General features: G+C 40.5%; 1 protein-coding gene across 2 annotated transcripts in view; it reads left to right on the top strand.

Moving 5' to 3' along the window:
- The window catches only part of gol (goliath), a 281,563-nt gene that overhangs the window by 57,209 nt on the left and 203,451 nt on the right, over positions 1–20,903 (top strand). The window contains exon 1 of one of the 2 annotated variants that reach the window (XM_065234621.1): positions 20,041–20,055. The exons of the other annotated variant lie outside the window; for it this stretch is intronic. The gene's annotated coding sequence lies outside the window, so the exon portion shown is untranslated. Of the gene's footprint in view, positions 1–20,040; positions 20,056–20,903 lie in introns of those variants that run through there. 2 annotated transcript variants of the gene reach the window in all.

Below are 20,903 nucleotides of genomic sequence, written 5' to 3'. Positions count from 1 at the left end.
ACCTGAAAATTCACTTTCCGCTCGCAAACGATGATCCGAAATTAAGAACCAAAACAACAGTAAGGGCACATCCATAAGTTACGTAGAATCTGAGGAGTAATGGAGAGGGGGTTTCAACATTTGTAACGGACATAGACTGCATAAGGTATAGAAAAAAACCCGAATTTATCCACCTATGGTGTGATCAGACCCTTCTTACTTATTCAAGTTTATTTATTTTATTGTCATTATCAGTGACCAAGCCCCCCACCCCCGTGTCATCCAGTGACGCTACGCCACTGCCTGGGGGTACCCGGAATATATCCGGGTGTAGTCTATTTGGTGAGGCTACCAATCACCTTATCATCGTATTTTAATGTGATTTAATGGGTTTTAATTCAATTCATATTCAAACAACTTCCCCGGGATACCCGGAACATGTCCAAGTGTGCCCAATGTGGTCTGGAACACTTAACACGACTTGCATTGATCTTATTTTTGAATTCTGTAGTAATTTGATGTGTCGCATGATGGTTTTGATACGTTTTCCGTTAAATCCAGCTTGAAGGCCCATATTCACCGGATCTTATTCCGGCCATATCTCCGGAACCGGTTCACCGATTCCAAAACCGTTCAATAGCGTTCAATGGGACCCCAAGACCTATCATTTGGCGTCGAGTTTGTCCAAATCGGTTGAGCGGTTGCTGAGAAACGTGAGCGCATTCATTTCGTTACATACACACACACACATACACACATACACACATACACACATACACACATACACACATACACACACACACAGACATGTTCCGATCTCTTCGAGCTGAGTCGAATGGTATATGACACTCGGCCCTCCGGGCCTCGGATCGATACTCGGTTTTCCAAGTGATATCTATACCCTTCTTTGTAAGAAGGGTATAAACGCCACCAAGGGGGAGGGGAAGGTTTAAAATTAGTAAGAAAATTGCATCGTCATTTATGGATGACCCTTATGATTTGACAGAAGGTATAAAAAGGAAATTAAAAAAAAATCTGCCGGACTGGTTGAAACCAATGAAATGCAAACAGGTGAGGCTATGTGAAATCGTTGTCCCTATCGTTCTGCCGCTGTTCAAATGGATAACACAGTATGACGTCACACTCCGTCAACCATTTAATCAGCGGAAGAACAAAAGAGACGGCGAATTCCCAAGCCTCAACTGTTTACATCACATTGGGTTGGAACCGAACAATTTGAGGTGGTATTTTTTTCGCTCTTGGTAGTTTTCAGAGCCAAATGGGTGATGAAAAAGTATTTTCGTTGGTTTTTGAAGAGAGATATTTTCGGATTATGTATGAGAGAGGATAATGAATTATCGGTGAAAAAGGAGAGATGAAAATGTGAACGGTTCACAACTCTCCGAAAAGTAGCTTGAGTGAGGAAATGCTTATCGTGCAGCTGAGTGAGAATTTCTATCTCTGATTTAAGCAAATCTCGTGAACTCCAAAAGTCTCCAAACTCTGCGAATAGTAAAGGCGATTTCTGAGGCTGGTTCCAAGAGAATCCTAAAGAATTCGAATGAAATTCCAAGAAGAATTCCAATACAATCAAAATGGAACTGTGGGAAGAGTTTCAAGGGTATTCTGAGATGGATTTTTTGTTGAGAATCCAAACTCTAAAGAGAATACGAATTCAGGGTCCAAGATCATTCAGAACTCAAATTTGAAACATTTCTGAGGTTAATTGCATACGAATTCTAAGGTGACTTCAAGTAAATTAATGATTCTAAAAAAGTTCTTGAGAAAATTGCGATGATATTCTGTAAAAAGTTCAATAATCAAGGTTAACAAACCTAGATACATACAATTTTTTAAGATTTCGAACGCAGAAACAAATTTAAAATCTAAGAAAAATACTGCAGTTGTAGTAATGCTCTATTTATTCTAGTGGCTTCATTGGTTTATACATTAGTTTAAATGTATGTAGCACAACCAGTAAAAAAAACTCCAGGAAAACCCGGAAAATTTTAAAATTGATATTTTCTGGTCATCATGTAAAATGTAATCAAAAGAAAATTATTCAAATCGATATAATTAGAGGAATTTATGAAATGTAATTTTAAGTTCCATGACAAAAAATGGAATTTATTTCAATATCAAACCGTATTTGAATTTCTGAGTTACCATATATATTATTTATAAGTTACTATTTGGTCACTATTTTCGTAATTTTAGTCACTTAAGTCCTACTATTATATCGCATCAGCACTACCAGCCCTGCTTCTGAAGGAAGGCGTGATCAAAGATGTTATGCTTCAGAACATCCCGGCGGCGCCGACTGGGATTGAACCCAGGCCTGCTGGGGTGAGAGGTAATCACGCTTACCACTACACCACCGGTGCCGCTAAGCTTTAACTATGGCAGGGCGTCTATTCATTTTCGCTAAATGAAGTTTCCTGGTTAATTGAATTGAACATATAGGGCTTCCCAGAAAGTATAACCACAGTTTATTATTGGAATGAAACAACGTTATGTTAATGAACTAAAATTTTTATTTCATGTAGGAGAAATGGCTCTTTTGTTGGCCTATGTATCTATGATTGGGCCCATCCACCGAATCCAAACACATAAAGCAACCAACGATACATACAAAACTGTTGCTACGACTACCACGACAAAATCTCTCTCTGCAACGCAGATCGATCGGAGTGGTAGTGGAAGGATAATGCATACACGGATGAGGACATAGCTTAATCTGAATCGAGAAAAGACAAAACAAAAAAATTCCCATTAACACACGTGCATCATCTTCCCTCCCCTTGGCTAGTTTTTAACCTAGACGTTGGTGGGCTGGCCTAATCTTATGCTTCATAGTGGAGCGTTGGAAACGGTTGGTTTAGGACCGGCATCGTTGGCTCATGCCGTGACAGAATAGTGTCATGAGCATGCGATGAGGATTACTGAGCTTCCTCTCTCTGATGAACCATTGCATAAGAAAGCCAAAGTTCTAGCCTGAAGTGATAGTATCACACTTGTTACTCCTTTATTTGAAAGCCGCGTTGTAGTACGCTTACGTATGGGCACTGACGTTGGGTGCGATACTGGCGGGTTTTGCCGCAAATCACTCTCATTTTATTTATTTTTACGCAGATAGATTTATTTGGGTTTGCACGGGAATTATACTATTGAAATATTTCAGAAAGTGCCCAACAGTGCTCCTTCTATTTGCGTGACAAGCTTTCATTGTTGTTTTCATTGAAGCATTACTCAGGGAACATTATTAAACACCACCATGGTATTGTAACTAATCTTATATATGCTTCATTTTGGTTTGGGATAAGTGTTTGAACTATGGCTCGGGATTTCCACTGTGGCGTGCTTCTATTGTGACATATCCATACGTAATTTTTTGGGACGACATAGTGGAAACGTGTGAGTGTAGTTGGAGCATATACCTTATATAATTTAAAAATCAGCTAGGAAACTAATTTCAAAGTGAAGCATTTTAGTCACTTGAAGGTGTGACCTGGGTCGATCTAAGATTTAATAAATATAGATCAAAGTCAAAATTACTTGAAACACGTTAAATTTTAGATTGTATAGCAGTTTAGGTACTTAATAAAGTATGAGTTATGATTGATTACGTAAATTAGAGATTTCAATTATTTATTAAATTAGACTAATGAGATATCATAATCATCAAACGAACTTAAATAAGAAAATTTAGACAGCTCAATAACATTAAGTAGATTAACAAAAGAGTTAGGAAGCGGGGGTCCGCTTAGGGAGGCAACTAGCCTTTTCATATATTGTCTGTTTATTTTGATGGTTGCTTTAAAATAACAATTTGGTAAATTTGTGAAAGGATGAATCAGTGGGAGATGGATTTTCGGTTTCTTTACATTTTGCAACACAAATTAAGTACTATGTGTCCATTCCTCAAAACGGGGGGAATAACCAACCTCTTCAATCCTTTTCCCATGGCGTTCAAGTGGTCCGCATAGACTATTCAGCCATTACCCTTCCTTTATCCTCGGCTTTGGATTGACTTGCGCTCCCATTGCCCCACCAAACGCTGCAAAATGAAAATGAAAAATGAAACACACGTGTATCATTTTCGGCATTATTTCGTGAAGCAGCTTGCCAACAATTTACTCGTTTCCTTCTACCGCCTCGAGTGAGCTGTGTCGCACGGGTTGCTTGTCATGAAAAAGAAGGAAGAAGATTATATCATTATTGCTTTCCACTTCTGACATAGCTTTATAATTCGGTTCGTTGATCGCTTGTCATTTTGTCATTTGGAGATATTTTTGATTCCTTGGGCCAACCGCTAAAAATCTGCAATTTATCAATTTTATCTAGATGAACGCGTCATTGGGACGGTACCAATGAATATTTTAGGTCACTATTGAAAATTTAGTCAATTGCTGAATTTATGGATGGGCCCAAATTAGGGGCATTTAGGCCGCCGTTACATCCATTTCCCCTATATGTTCTATATAGTATTCTTTTCAATTGGATGAACATAATCCGCAGTTCCTTGATCTGACGCTGCCCATGACCTTCAGCACAGATTCCTTGGCGAAAATTTTGGCTACTGGTGTCCACTCTTTTTCAAATTCTTCGATTGAATTCGCTGGCTTAAAGTGTTTCCGTTCACGGGAAAAACTCCGATTCAATTTTCATGAATAAAAAATCACGAAATCAAAAAAATATGCCATCCCATGAAATCATAACAATGATTCATGATTTTGATATGGAAATTCTTGATTTCATAATGCAGCGGAATCGTGACCGCTTCAAACGTTACCTGGAAAACCGTGTTCACCGCAATACATAGGTATCTCTTAAACGCTTTTGCCTTCCATTTTATACAAGTACTGGTAGTCTAGTGATCAAAGTATGGGTTTAATGAACGTAAGGTTCTTGGTTCGAATCCAGTTGTTGTTTTATTTTATTTTTTTTAATGTTTTCGTTTAAAAACTAAAAGTTAAACTCGTGAATTTAGTTCATGATTTTAACTCGAATGCATCATGATTTCTGGATTCTTGGGTGCGTTACGCCAACATAGCTCATGATATCATGGATATTATTCATGGTGTATTTTCATAACATAAAACATAGTGTAGTTTTTAGGAGAACTTCTGAGTAGTTCAATTGTAGAGTACGATTGAAAACAAGTCTTAGTTATTGGTTAACGTTATACAGTGGAATGAATATTATTTTATATTTTCTCTTTACAACAGTGACATGGATTATCACAGACTACTGCGTTATTCAATACTTCTCGCAAATCCGAGAACCTAATAGTTCGCAAAACTGTTGTTGTTTCTGAACGGCTAATGGCTTTGTGAAACCATCAGCTGGTTGCTCCATGGTCGGAATGTACATCAGCTGCGTCGCTGCTTGTTGTAGGCTATAGTGCACAAAGTGGTAGCGAATGCTAACATGCTTCGTGCGAGGGTTGTATGAGCCATTATTCGCGATGCTGATTGCAGATTGGTTGTCACAATTGATAATTACTGGCCGCTGCTTGAATATCTGGGCTACGAAAAACAGACATCCAACAGCTTCTTTGAAAGAAACTTTCTTCATCTCCTCGGCTTCGTTCTGGTTTCTCGGTCCCATGGATTTGTCCAGTCTTAAACTGGGATCAGCTGGCGTTGCTACATGATACGATTCGGTCATTCCAAAACGCTGAATGATTTCCTCGATGTACGCCTGTTGATCGAGCCAGAGCTTTCCTTCTGCTTGATTCCTCGTAATCCGGATGCCCAAACAATACTTGGCTTCACCGAGATCCTTCATCTTGAATCGTTCGCTCAAATACGTCTTCAGCTTTCGCTTCAGATTCTAATCGTTGGTGAAGATCAGAAAATCGTCTACGTAGTGACGAACATCAGCTTGTCTCCACACATCACCCAGTACAGGTAACAATCTACTGAGGAACGAATCAGTCCGAACTTCTGAAGCACGCCATCTAGCTGCGCATTCCATACTCGGCTTGATTGCTTCAAGCCGTAAAGAACTTTCTTCAACCGGCATACCTTTCCATTTCGATGGTCTATCCCCTGCAGCTTCAGCATGTAGATCTCCTCATCGTTCAGCTCTCCTTGCAAAAAGGCTGTAACTGCGTCCATCTGATCGATGTCCAGATCGTATTTCATCGCCAACGCCATGAGGTAACGAATCGTCGCATACCGTACTACGGGAGAGTACACCTCGTCGTAATCTAGTCCTGGCCTCTGTGAGCATCCTTTCACGATGAGACGAGTTTTGTACCGCTGAATGGTTCCATCAGGTCCACGCTTCGCTTTCAACACCCAGATTCGCAAGCACCCACGTGCCCTCAGCTCATCGTTCATCGCTTGAACCCAATGATCTCTGTCAGGCCGCAATTCCTTCGCTCTTGAACCACTGGTGGGAAACGAAAATCGTGCCTGTTTGCCCGTGAGACACGACACACAATTGGTAAGTGCTTCATTATTGAAGTCGATTCCGCTAGCCACTTTCTTGAGTTTCTTCAAGCTTCCTTCATTCAAATGGCCAAATGCCAAATGCCACAACTCGATGCTGTTAACCAGAAACGATTTTTCCGGCCGACTGATACGATAGAGACCGCCTTCTTCAACTCCCGTAATGACAAGCTCGCCGCTTTCATACTACCTTGTTTCCCCGCTTACAGATGGTGCTGACCGATAGCAGGTTGGTTGCTAGGTCCGGAATTTTCAAAACATTAGCAACTTCCACGCTTCCTTCTGCAGTTTCCACGGAAACCGTTCCCTTTTCAACGGCCTTCATGTTGCTGTTGTTTGCTGTTCCAGCGTCATGGTCCATGGCAACTGTGTTGGCGAAAGGTTGATCCGAACGTGCCATGTGGCTGGTGGCACCGGAATCCGGATACCACTCATCGGTCCTTACATCTCCAATAGCGAAAATACAGCACAGTCCTTTTGACTTGCGTAGCTTCGAATACGACTTTTTGGCATTGGGACATTTGGCTTCAAAGTGCCCCGGTTTCTCAAAGTTGTAGCACAGCTTCTCACCTTTGTTACCTTCCTTTAGCTCACCGGACTTCTTTCGGCTCGTTTTGCTGTACAGTGCACCGTATGTGCTGCTGCTGTTGAAAAAATCTTCTGAATCTTCCGGTTAGGAATCCTGGGCCCATAGCTCATTGTAGAGTACGATTGAACCTTAGCACCTCTTTATTGGTTAACGTTATACAGTGGAATTTTATTTCATATTTTCTCTTTACAACAGTGACACGGATAGACTATTGCGTTATTCAATAAGTTCTGACGAGAAATTAGTTCTGAGGAGAACTTCAGAGTAGTTCTGAGGAGAACTTCAAAGTAATTCTGAGGAGAACTTCAGAGTAGCACTTTCGAGAATTTCAAAGTAATTCTGAGGAGAACTTCAGAGAAATTCTGAGGAGAATTTTAGAATAGTTCTGATGAGAACTTCAGAGCATTTCTGTGGAGAGTTTCAAAGTAGTTCTGAGGAGACCTTCACAGTAGTTCTGAGGAGAACTTCAAAGTAGTGCTGAAGAGAATTTCAGGGAAGTTCCGAGAATTCCAGAGAAGTTCCATTGGCCTCAGTAAAATTTCGGGAAATTTGTGAAACTCCCCGGGAGCACCCGGAACAGTGTGGTCCTGAGTACTTAATATGGTCACCAATGTTCTTATTTTTGAATTCTCATATAGTTTCGTGTATCACATGAGAATGTAGGTTGAAGTTTCACTTGAACATGTTCTGATCTAGCCAACGTGGTCTTCAGTACTTAATATGGCCACCAATGATATTTTTTTGCTTTATTAGAGAGGTTTTTTAAGCCACCAATGATCATATTTTTGAATTATCATGTAATTTGATGTGTCGCATGTGGGTGTTGGTTCAAGAAGAATCTGACCATTTCCCTGGGGGTACCCGAAATATGTCCGGATGCATGGTTCTGATTAAATACTACGACCTTGGATGATTATTTGGTTCACGTCTTGAAGGTTAACCCAAAATTAAAAAAAAAATACAACTGAAAATGTTGAGCACTTCTCAGGCTACCGCAACGCGCTCATTGTGGGTTGTCGAACGGATTTCAGTGTATTGGAAAATTTGCGATTGCCGCTATGCCGTTATGCCGCTATCATTGTGTTCAGCTCTTTAGTCTCCCGGAAGTGTCTTGTGTGGTCAAATTTGACGTATGTTTCATCGTCCATGATAACACACACCAATTTTCCACACAGCAGGATATCATATAGCTTCCGAGCCCACGGTTTGACGGATGTGGCTTGTTTCTGACTCCGTTTTGGCTTTTTCTGCTTCTTGATCGTTTTCAGCCCGTTGTTGGCTTGGCACGTAGGACGTTACTTTTCGTTGTTTTCAGTTTTTTGGCCAAATCTCGAATAGAGGCACTTTTCTTGGGTGCTTGGGTAATTTTTCGGTTAACCGGTTCCGGTTTACGGCCAGATTTCGGTGTGTCAACAACAAAACAAATGCCCCAACCAATTGTGGCCTTACGTCAAATTTCCATTTGTGCCCTAGGCACAGACTTTTTTTTATACAAATTTAAGATGTACTTTTTGCGATATTTCAGTTTATGACACTTTATTTGAAATTTTTCTCAAAATTACTAAAAAATATTACCGTGTAATTCCCAGAAAGACTCTACTTTTCTCAACCAATTTGTTGTCTCAGACGTCATTTTGATCAGAAGTGACGTTTTCGTTTATTAATAAATGCCAAAGATGCCGGTGGTGTAGTGGTAAGCGTGACTGCTTTCTCACCCCAATGGGTCTGAGTTCAATCCCAGCCGAGGTCGGTGGGATTTTTCTGAGGCATAAAAATCTCTGATCACGTCTACCTTCGGAAGAGGAGTAAAGCCGATGGTCCCGGCCCATGTGTGTTGAATGGGTGCGATATCCTAAGCAGGTGTGGAAGCTGCCTTCCTTGCACATTCGATTGCCGTCAATGGATGGCAATCGATGTCCGTCGGTGATTGGCACACTGCAGAATGTGTAAAAAAGGAGGGACTTCGAATATTAATCTAAATGCACATATAGAGGTACCAGACATGTTTTGCATTGCATTGTCCTCTGTGAACAATTAACATCTGATTGAACATGAATGCAGAAGCTTGACAAAATGGTTAATTAGATGAAGGACAGCCGAGAAATAGCGGTGGATGGACGCTACCAGCCACCGCATATATGAAGGGAATGCTGTATTCCAATTAAGCCCCGCACAAATGGAATCAGGCGAAAACCGCATGTATGGAGGGATAGCTGTAATTCAAGTGGTTGGATTTATTTAATTTTCTGCTAGAAATCTATCGGAATTTTCCCCTGACATAAAAAGGCACTTATCTCCAATGGAAGTCGAACGTTATTTCCATTGTGCAGCCAAATCATTTCCGTTCAGATAGGTAGCACGTGATTCGTTCGTAGCTAATCTGCAATGATATATCTTAACGTCGTTCAAATGGTTTTTTGTAGTATTTTTACGACCACAAACCACCACAAAGATAAGCTCTCAATGGAAACCCATTCGTTTGGCAATTTTTGGCTAACATACCCCGGAACCCAATTTAGATTACTACCCACGATGGTTGCTCTTATCACCCTCTCAGGAGTTGCGTTATCACTCAAATTTCAACCTAATTGAGTACGGTAATATAGCAACTAAACAAACAAAAGACCCGCTGACGTCGTAAAGATTCGGAGATAACTCTGGCCTCCATCTAGGTACAACAACTTTATTATCGTTTATGAACGTAAAAAACCGAACAACTTGAGCAGATAATTAATTGGAATACAGCATCAAATGGTAGTCTACCTGTAAAACCTGCAACTTCGGAAAGTCCGATCATAAAAACTTGCAACAACTGAAAACTCCTGATTGATGGCATCCATAATGTGCTACCGAGGTAAACATTTTGTTTATTTATTTCATCATTTGTCCATTTTCCTTTCGCTTTAAAATGTTCGGTAGTTTGCCGAATGAAACACCCCGCAATTTTTTGAATGATTGTAATTAAAAACATTATTGGTTCGTGATTTGCTGCTTCGTGCGCTCCGATTTTCTGCGTGCTGGATTGGAGGCACAAACGGTTTTAAATATTAACCCACATTTTAAGCGCACGAACCGGTGTCCGGTGTTGATCGATATAATATACCCTGACATTGGCGAACCCAGCAGCATAACTAATTGTTTGGGATTGATTCATCAGACATACAGGTAGAGATCATTATTATCTTTTCCTGAAAAATTACATAGTTCAACTAGCCAATCGATTAAGTAACTTGCCTCAGCTACAGCTGTTACCCGTCTGTGGCTTTACCTTTCTCAACCAATCAAACTGAGATAAAGCATCGCCCCGAAAATTACTCCAACACAAATTGGCTGACCCACGCCACGTGCCTAAAGATAACCGCCATTGCCTCCACACCGTTAATACACGATGAAGCTTACGTAAAACGGCTCTGTTATGCGGTTCATCATCTGCTGCTCACCCACAGAGCTCGTTATAGCCGTTACGGAAATTCAGATGGCGCCAAACAAAAAGCCACGCGGAAGCAACTGTTAGTCAAGGCACGGTCGCTGCTCCTCGAGCATATGTGGAAGTGAAAATCCTACGCCCGTCGTCGTCGCATTTGAGCCATTTGAGCTGACCCTGAGCTGGGCCAGGCTAGTTCGTTAGGAAAGGAAGTGATTTCGCTTAAGGCCGTAATACACGGTTCCAGTGAGTTGATTCAACATACCCGCGATCTGGTAGTTGGCGTTCGATGGACTCGAAATCCCATAGAACAAGTTCCTTATCGACCAGCTTTGAGGGCGTTCAATTTCGCAGCTCAAGTGAGTTGAACGCTGAATTGAATCGTCTAAAATGGGCTTCATCGAGCGTGCGCGTGTACGGTGACGTGCTACCAAGTACCGGTGGATACCGGTGGAGGTTAATGCTTGTTATTAGATCAATCAATGATGGCTTTGGTGCCACTACTTCCCTTTGCCCCTGGGCAAGCGTGTGGAAGATTGTGACAACTACCTAGTAGACCCATGTTGCGGACATACAAATTGACACGTTGTTTGTTGCTAAGTCGTTTACCGTACTGATTCTTCCCACATGTGTGTAAATCCAATTAGTTTTACGGGGTACCATTTTCCTGTGCCAATTCCGGATGACACGCAAGTGGCGAAAGCTTGAATGTTCTTTAAATCGTCGTTCTTGGAGGACTTTGCGGACTGAAATGTTATTGACTCCTACCAAGGTGACCGCTGATAGACACGATGCAACAACAGGAATCAGGAAGCGCAACGAACAAAACACAATACTCGTAAATTCAAAAAATGGAATGCCAACGTGCCGTTATTCCCACGCGTGAACGTTTTCGGCGACGAAGATTGAATAAATTCATTTATGCACAGTTTATGGAAATCTATGGGGCTGACGACAACAACGACGACGACGACGACCGACAACGTGTTGTGGAAGGATCGATGCACATTAATCTATAGACTATAAAAGAATAAACATGATAACACCATTTGGACATTTGAGCAATTCCAGGCTATAGTCGTTATATTCAATCTAGGCAACCAATTGAACTGTCTAATCGCGGAATCAATCGAGAAAATCATGACCAACAACAGAAAAGAGCACATCAGCTATTGCGAATAAAACATCGGAAACCCTTTTCTCGTGACTCAAGGCTCGCCTACGCAAACTGACACCATCTTTGGGTTTGGGAAAATTTCCCCAGTCCGATGATGCCGGTAATTTGCGTTCGATTGGCGAGGAAAGAATAATCAACACAGTTCGAAAAAGTAGTGTAAATTTCTGTCACTATGATGCACATAAATGGAGCGTCACATATCATCCAAATTCACATTACAGATCGTGTAAATTTATGAGTCATTTAATGAAATATTCTAAATATTGTATGCAACCATCCATCTTTGAAGGCAATATTTCTTGCAAGTTGCTAGTTTACGTTAAAAGGAAGTTTACATGCTTCAATTTTAGCATGCATGGATATTTACATCACCATTAACATTTATAATTTTTTGGTGTGAACGTTTTGTTTATAAATTTGATAGTGCCTTTTTAATTGTTGGTCTAAAATATATTGAATTGGTTCCGCTTTTCGATAGATCGAAATTATATTCGCCAGACTATGAATATAGCGACTTTATTCCGCACACTAAAAAATAACTAATTTTACACGTCACGGAATCCGTCTTTGACATAAAAGATGAGACGTAAACAAACATGTCATGTAATATTAAGTGCTGCGAGACTGAAAAGTTAGTTGCTCGACTAAAATTACGTTTGATTGAGATGTATTCCGCGTCTGTTATGACTCAACTTTATGTCAAAATTGACGCTCGTATATGTCATTCTCAGAGCACCTAAATTTACAGGATTTTTTTCTAAGTGTGCAGATAGCAAAATAATAATAGTTTTTTACTTGACCTTCTCCGATTTGCATGAAACTTTGCTTAATTGTTTGTTATGGGAAATCATCAACATTTTTGAAAAATTCAGCCATTTTGACACTTGTAACTTTTTTGTTTTTCAAAATCTCAGTGAATTTGCATCTGCTATTTAATACCTGTACCTTGAGTCTTCAGCTCACGCTCGCGCAGTTAAATTTGGGTCTGAGCAGATCTATAGTACCGAAAGAGTATACGATGATATGCACACATCTTTCCCCCCTCCAAAACCAACAGGAGGCCTGTGGGATATTTATAACGAAATGGTAAAGAAAGTTATGAATCTACATATAAACATTCACTTAGCGGCGGTGGCGTAGTGGTAAGCGTGATTACCTCTCACCCCAGCAGGCCTGGGTTCAATCCCAGTCGGCGCCGCCGGGATGTTCTGAGGCATAACATCTCTGATCACGCCTTCTTTCGGAAGGGAAGTAAAGCCGTTCGTCCCCGGTTCATGAGTTGATGGGTCGATAGGTAGGATCCAGGTGTGGGAGCTGCCTCCCTGGCGTCGGTAGCATTGGTGCTCAGCACGGAAAACAAACCAAAGGAAAAAAAACCATTCACTTCTTATGACATATATCAAGTTCATCATCAGTCCTCTGCATCATATCAGATCTGGATCATCATGGAGGCATATCGACAGAATTAAAAAATTTCTTGCATCAGCCAGTTTTTCCACGTTCTGTCGATCCTTTTCAAGAAAATCCGTAGAATATCCCCATGTATAGCCCATTGCTCGAGACTATTTATCAAAAATGGTAACAAGTGTTCCGTTAGAGAGGCTATTCTCTAAAACTTGTGATACCACTCAGAATCGATATCGGCTCAATGCAATGCATGGCTAAATTAGCTTTCTTGGTATCCCTCTCGGATGAGTTTTGGGATATCTGAATCAAGTACTTTCCGTACTTACCAACTTTTACACTCGGACCATCTGTAATCGTCCGTCGAATGCTCATGTTTTGTACTCTATTTTGTAATCTGTGAAAGGGAAATCACAAATCGAGTGTCATCAAAATACATGGCATGTTGAGAGATTGAGCTCGTGAGAAAAAAAAAAATTCTCTCAAATTTAATTGTTTGTGGCTCTTTGTGGACTGGTAGTAAAGCTGTTTAAAGAGGTATGGGAAAAAACCCTTTTTATTTAATTGTAGCTTTTTTTTAACAATAATTTCCGAGAAAAAACTGAACGACAAAGTCCCTGACTAATTTCTTTAGGTTGTCATTCGCTTTTTTTTGACCTGAATATGCACCGAAAGTAGTTCTCTCAATTTCTATATGGGAATTTTTATCACTTCCTACCAGCGGAACAGCGCCATCTCTATGAAAAATGGCCGAACGCACAGAGAAGTATTTGACCTAAAAAGTTGACCAAAATCTAAATCTCATATTTTCCAAGAAGATTAACTGAAAGTTTGCTAGAAATGTGATTTTAGACAGGCACGTAACCATAGGGGGGGGGGGCTATGGGGCCCAATTTGTAGCCTTCTAAACACAATCCGCACTGTACCCTTCTTTTTCAAGCAGGATTTCATACAAAATAGAATGTTTCTACAACAAATGACTTCTTAATTTATTTACCTTTCCATATGTACCATTGGATTTGATAAAGAGTCACACACTGTTTCTATTTAGATTTTAATTCTTTAATTGTTCAAAATTCAAAATAAATTACTTTTTGTTTTAACCCAGGTGCTCAAGCCACCTAGTAACTTATCTGCTGTAATTTTTATGATATAAATCTAAGTGATTTTACATTGTTCCTGGATTAGAAATTCAGTATTTTAAATAGGTCTTCTAAACCTGCATGTCAGTATAACAATTCACATCAAAACTAAAAACTAAAACTATATCTTATCTATGTATAAAGGTAATTAATCGTTGCAATTGAAGATTGCAACGATTTTTCCCTAAAATTATTAATTATTTTGTTGGACATTTCTAGATAGAGCTGGAATTAGGGCATAACAGCTTTTGTAAACAATGGCTTCTCTCGATGATTTTTCGAAAGACATGGCTCTTCCTGGCAAATCAACATTACCATCCAATAGGGGAAGACTTCCCCTACCCGATGGATAAGTTGATTTGTGTAGGGGTGCCTTGAGTTGCTAGAAATCGACGAGAGAATTTATTGTTTACAAAAGCTGTTACGCCCTAATTCCAGCTCTATCTAGATTTGTTCTAAAGTCTCAACATTCGAAATGGGGGGGGGGGGGGGGGTGGCTGTGCTCATGCACTTGTCGTACTCTCAGCGCTAGCTGGGGTTGCTGGATCGCTGTTCTTCTCTCCATTTACGCTGCAGCTCCGACATAATCTGCGTGACTGCCCTGCTGACGGCATTCCAAGTGCCCTCCTCTCGACACATTTGAACGACGACATTCTCCACGTTAAGGACGGGCATCTCCGTTCGCACTGCCTCGAACCTTGGACAGTCGAAGACCACATGCTCCGGCGTTTCATCGACGTTGCCACACTCCGGACAGAGGGGTGACGCTGCGTGTCCGAACCGATGCAGGTATTTCCTGAAGCAGCCGTGGCCAGACAGGAACTGCGTTAGGTGGAAATTGACTTCTCCGTGTTTTCTGTTCACCCAGGTCGAAAGAATCGGTATTAGTCTATGTGTCCAACTACCGTTCTCCGTCGTGTTCCACTCCTGTTGCCACTTAGCCAATGACTCCACTCTCACAACTTTCCGTACTCTCCGCCTGTAGCACTCGCTGTCCTCCGCCAGGGTGATGCCGATAGAGATCATACCTGCGATAACGCATACTGCTTCCGACGAGATGGTTCTGTACGCACTCACGACTCGCATGGCCATGAGCCGGAACGTACTGCTCAGTTTCCTTTGGTTCTGCTTCGTTTCCTCCCATTTTGGGCTTGAACTACTTCGTGTCCGCCCATTTTGGGCTTATCGAGCAGAATACACTGGAGTCGCTTTTTACGCGGTTTTTTTTTTTACACGGTTTTTTTTACGCGGTTTTTTTTACGCGGATTTCGGAATTTACGCGGTATATCGCTTGTTACGCGGTTTTTTCTTACACGGTCTTTTTTTACTTGGTTTTTTTTTACGCGGATTTCGGAATTTACGCGGTTTTTTTTACGCGGATTCCGGAATTTACGCGGTTTTTTTTTACGCGGGACGTATCACCCGCGTAAAAAGCGACTCCAGTGTACTTCAAATAAATCCATGATTTCAGAGTTAACAAGTCAATTATGCGTTTGGTACGATACTTTAGTTAATAAGCTACGGATCGAAGTCAATGAGAACGCGAGGTATGAAAGTTTGCACCTATTATTCCCAAAAACAAAAGAAGCGCTCCGACCGAATCAATTTGTATCTTCATCCGATAGGCCGAAGTGAATTCATTAGCGTTTCAATTGCGTTTCAATGCGTTAGGCCGAGCTTAGAATCCGTAGGCCGAGTTTGGCGTCATGAAGCAGTGTAAGACTTATGGCAATATCTCAACGATTGGTTTCTCTTTATCAACTATCACGGTACATACGGAAAGGTAAATAAATTTGGAAGCCATCAGTAATAATAACATTTCGTTTGGTGCTAAACTGCGCTAGATTAAGAAAGACTAAGTGCGGGTTGTGCTTAATAGGCCGAAAATGGGGTAGTTACCCCTAGTTTTTAAGAAAGGTGTAACAACAATTCAAAATATCTAATCCTTGCATGTAAAATTTGAACGATTCTGGATTAGAAGGCTGAAGTTTGTCAAGACTGTTGAAGCTCTTAGAAGTTTTTCCACAAATGTAGCATCTCATTGTCGAAGAAGTACTTGTAGCAGAGTTACATACTTTGCCGTCCACCATTGTTGGAAATAAGACACGACTAACTTTTACTAACTTATCGTTGTTTGTCTTGATCTCCGTTTGTTGAAGGTTCTCCATTTGCTTCTCAATATACGAAATTTCCTCATCCGTAATATCGTTAGTTTCTTTAACAAAACGAATCCTTATTGGACGGCAATATCTTGGCGATGACGGAACCGGATTCTTCCATATCAACTTGGTCTCACCACCAACTATAGTAATCAGTCGGACTGGTACTAATGAACTTTGGAAAATATTTGTATCATCAGCTTGCGCATCGTCAAACTTCTGCTTATACTGCGTCTGCTGAGATCCGTCACACCTCCACTTGGTCAACAGCTGCATACTACATTTTTCTTCGTCCGATAACTGCTCCAAAACTTCATCCATATACTTGCAAAGCCGTAATGCCGTGTGTTTCGGTAACTGTAATGGATTCTTCCTTTGGGTAACAGCGATTTTTTACTTGTTTCAAAACTGAATAACAAGGGTAGATCGATTTATCTGCCATGTGAATAACTTCATATTGCTTTCTCGTCAGGTCAGCCTCAACAAAAATAGCTAAAGCTTCTTCAGGCGTATGTTGACGAGGTTATTTTGGATGGGGGTTAAGGATAACTCGATTAAGTTTCGTAGCTGTCAAGGGGAATGCTGCTACTGATTTTATCACATTTGCAGCAGCTGTATTTTCAACAGCTCGAAGACCCATTTGAGCAGCATATGTCAATTCGTTAACGGAAGCGGTTGCTCTGAGTTCTGAAGCTTTCCTACGCTTTGACATCTTACTTAAATATTCAAACTACTTAGTTGTACGTCCTTTTCTACATGCTGGAGGACCCCAAGAAGTGAATTGAATTTCAGCTCACGCTTAAGTGTAGCCTTGCCTTCAGAAGGACATCTTAAAACGTTGGCCAGCTTGCTTTCAACAAACAATAATCTGTCATTTAGTACCTTTTCGGAACATGTTTCCATTATCTGGCAGAAATATTGCCTTGATTTAAACGAACCAAACTTTAAAAATAAACATCTTTACGTAAATTGGCAATGAATCAAAAAAAGATGAAACATGAGGAAGATTGTATTATGTCATTGTATTCCTTAAGCATTAAGCTTTCAAATGGTATATTACAACTTGCCCGGAAGTGCCCGGAAAGTGTATAAACCGTTAGTTAAATTTCATGCAATTGCTAACTTCTTTTAAATGCAGTGCATTGTTGCTGCCCATGACAAAACTATGACTTCAAATTATGTGTTGAAACATGCAAACTGTTCAAAAACAATCTACTTACCGTTAGAAATTCGATTCATGTTGTATAGCACCTTTTAAATTCAAGTTTTCAAGTTTTAACACCGCGTGACTAAGAGAACACACTTTTATAAACCACACAACTGACTGCGCCAGAGGCTAAGATATTGACAGGTAGGAGGGTTTAAAAAACTCATTAAGTTGGTTCAAAGTAGTGGTTATGTCATGAGCAATATGTGTTGCTACTAACAACACCGAAAAAAATTTGGTTCGTACATTTTCTGACTTTTGGCCAGCTTTCTAGAACAAATACTCCTCTGTGGGACAATATGATTACTTATGCCAAATCCCATATGCTACGTGGACTCCATATATGCGATCCGTGTTAAGCGCACTCTTGGAGGGATAGCTGTACCTTATCAGTGTTTATTCCGGTCGATGGATTTTATCATGTTGGCAGTAGTGACAAGCCTTAATCTGTGTTGACAATGGTTGGTAATTTCCAAGTGGAACTTGTTTAGACTGCTGGCAACAGGGGAATTAATCGATGGAAATGGTTTTACGCTTATTGGTCATCAAATGTCACTACTGTTGTTTGAAGCGACATCTATCAGAAATTACACATAAACTGTTTTCCGTTAGTTGTGAACAGAAGACAGTGCATTCTTAACACAAACAATGCTTCCTAAGCTCCAATAAGAAAATGACGGGGAAAATCCTGTTTTGGGCGAGGCTTAAGAAGCATTTTTATGTATTGAGAATGCTCAAAAGGAGGAACTTTAGATGTGAATCTAAATGTATAAATAAGGGTCCCGGCAATTTGGTCAGTGCCAGGCAGTGCTGCAAAATCTCGACAATACACGGTGATATTCAAAATTCTACATTTGAGCTAACCGTCATCGTCAAGGCAAACTATGTCAATTGTGAAACGAAATTAAATGCCTCTACCTAGCGGCGTTGGTGGTGTAGTGGTAAACGTGATTACCTCTCACCCCAGAAGGCCTTTGGTTCAATCCCAGTCGGCGCCGCCGGGATGTTCTGAGGCATAACATCTCTGATCACGCTTTCCTTCGGAAGGGAAGTAAACCCGTTGGTCCCGGTTCATGAGTTGATGGGTCGATAAGTAGGGTCCAGGTGTGGGAACTACCTCCCTGGCGTCGGTAGTATTGGTGATTAGCACAGAAAACAAGATCGACGGAAAACAAAGCGAGAAAAAAATGACGACCAATACAACTACAACACGCTAATTTTTGATTACTGCTGGACATTATTGGAAATAATTGATTTTCTCTTTTCTCCCAAACTGAAATTCAACAATGACAACCAAGAAAACAGCGCCATCTCTGGGCAAAATCAGTATCTCCTCCAGTTAATTGCAAATTACAAAATCCATCAGGCAAGCCAATTAATCAATGCACTTTATCATCCTTCTATCAAACTCTAAGAAATCCTCTTACGAACTGTAATCCCTTTTGCAACCAATCCACTGACATCGCTTGCAAAACAAGAGCTCTTTCATGCCACATAAGTGAAACTTGCCCACCTATCGGAGGCGTTGTAAATCTCAGTGAAAGTCTAACTCTAATCAATTTATGCGAACGGCAAGCAGCAGCGTCCTCCCATGCACAGTGGACCAGATGCAAATTACGGGTGTTAACTCGCCTTCTACCCATTCCCAAGTACCGGTGTACTAAACCTTGAACCCTAGCCCGGCTCAACAGTGGTGGAATTACACAGCTCAGCCTGGGCTTGGTATTTCGTTCACTTGACCTAATTACGGTTTTTGCATCCGCCTGAGATATGGTCAAGAGGGAAAACCAGGAACGCAAACGTACGCATCTTCTCGGGTACGCTGGATGCTGCTGCTGGGTCGGCTTCGAATGCATGGGGATCTACTATGTTGTCCTACATTTGGGACCGAATGGGAAGGGGAAAAAAGTTGGGTTAATGCAAGTGCAAAGCAGAGGATTTTCTTGCTGCTCGCCGGTCGGTAAGTCGGCCGCACGGTCACAGCATCCAGTGCAACATGCGGTGGGGCTAACATGGTCTGGATTCAAAAGGGGAAACATGCTGGGAAAATGGCTTGTTGCTTAATGCGATGTGATTAAGTGTCTCTGGCTGAAGGGGCCGACGACGACGTATAAAGAGAAGCGGTTTTGGTTTTGGATTCTTGTGTTACGATTCTTTTTTTTTTTTATTTTCGATTTCAGTGTTTGTTGCGATGACTAATTAGTTACTCGGTGACAGGTTTTAGTCAATTCTGAAAGACCTTTGCATGATGTAACTTCTTTTGCTAGCAATGGTTGCTAATTTGCGATTTAATATTAAAGATTAAGCACAAATTAGGTTGCATCACTGTTTGGAATTTACGGCAGAATTGTAAAAATCCAATCTAACCGTGCTCAAATAAAATGCCTAACTCATACCTCATATTCACTAAATACAAATTAACTTTGAAAAACAAAAAAACTGATTTCAGCGTTTTTTATTTTGTTTCATTCCAGGTAAAAGGAGGAGGTTTTTGCACCAGATCATATCAAAAGCAGGTGATCTTTATCTTAAGCTGAATAATAAAAAATAAATTAATCATCATTGAACTGCAGGCACAGGGAACAGACAATTGGATTTACTAGATATAGATTTGTTGAAAAGTTCAATATTATTGATGTTATTGATGGTATAGTTACTAAAGATTCCTGACTTGAAACATTCATGTTGATATCTTGTTGATCGCAGTTCGATAACTCGTCGCTACTTGATAGTTCAGTACGTTTAGAAAGCTGTATACGACAGGAATCACAAAATTTCAATGTACTGTTAAGTTGGTTCTGTTCCGCAAAACCCAGATCAACCAATTTCTGTATAGGGTAGACGTACCAGTTATGACTATACGTTCCCATTATGGCATGTTCCAATTATGGCCTATGGAATTCCATAGGCCATAATTGGAACACACCATAATGGGAACATATAGCCATAACTGGTACGTCTACCCTATTAGTATCCGTGAGATTTCGGCAATTTTTCGAGCAACTTTTTAAATCACGTTTATGCACTTATAATGAAAAGTATTCATTTTAACTACCACTTCGTCTTCTGAATTACTGAACTTAAGCAGGTCACTTTCACAGCGAATTACATTCTAATGTTGATTACGTGTCAGATTTGGCTTATATATGGACATAGGTAATTTAAAACCAACTCACTTCCCAAGTAACATTGCAAGCTTTATAGAGGTTTTATAGCATTCTACAAGTTCAAATCATGGTCTACAGAACCCTCATAAAACCAAAATTGTTTCTTGGGTTGGTACCATGAATTGCTTAAGGTCCATTTAGACTATCTGATTTCTTGGTCTGATTTTAACCGCCGCCATAATGAAAAATCTGCTCGA

The sequence above is a fragment of the Ochlerotatus camptorhynchus genome, unplaced genomic scaffold (assembly GCF_037179485.1).
Source record: "Ochlerotatus camptorhynchus isolate MF236.1 unplaced genomic scaffold, CSIRO-AGI_Acam_v1.1 ptg000434l, whole genome shotgun sequence".
NCBI lineage: Eukaryota > Metazoa > Arthropoda > Insecta > Diptera > Culicidae > Ochlerotatus > Ochlerotatus camptorhynchus.
This window is presented reverse-complemented; position numbering and strand designations above follow the sequence as displayed.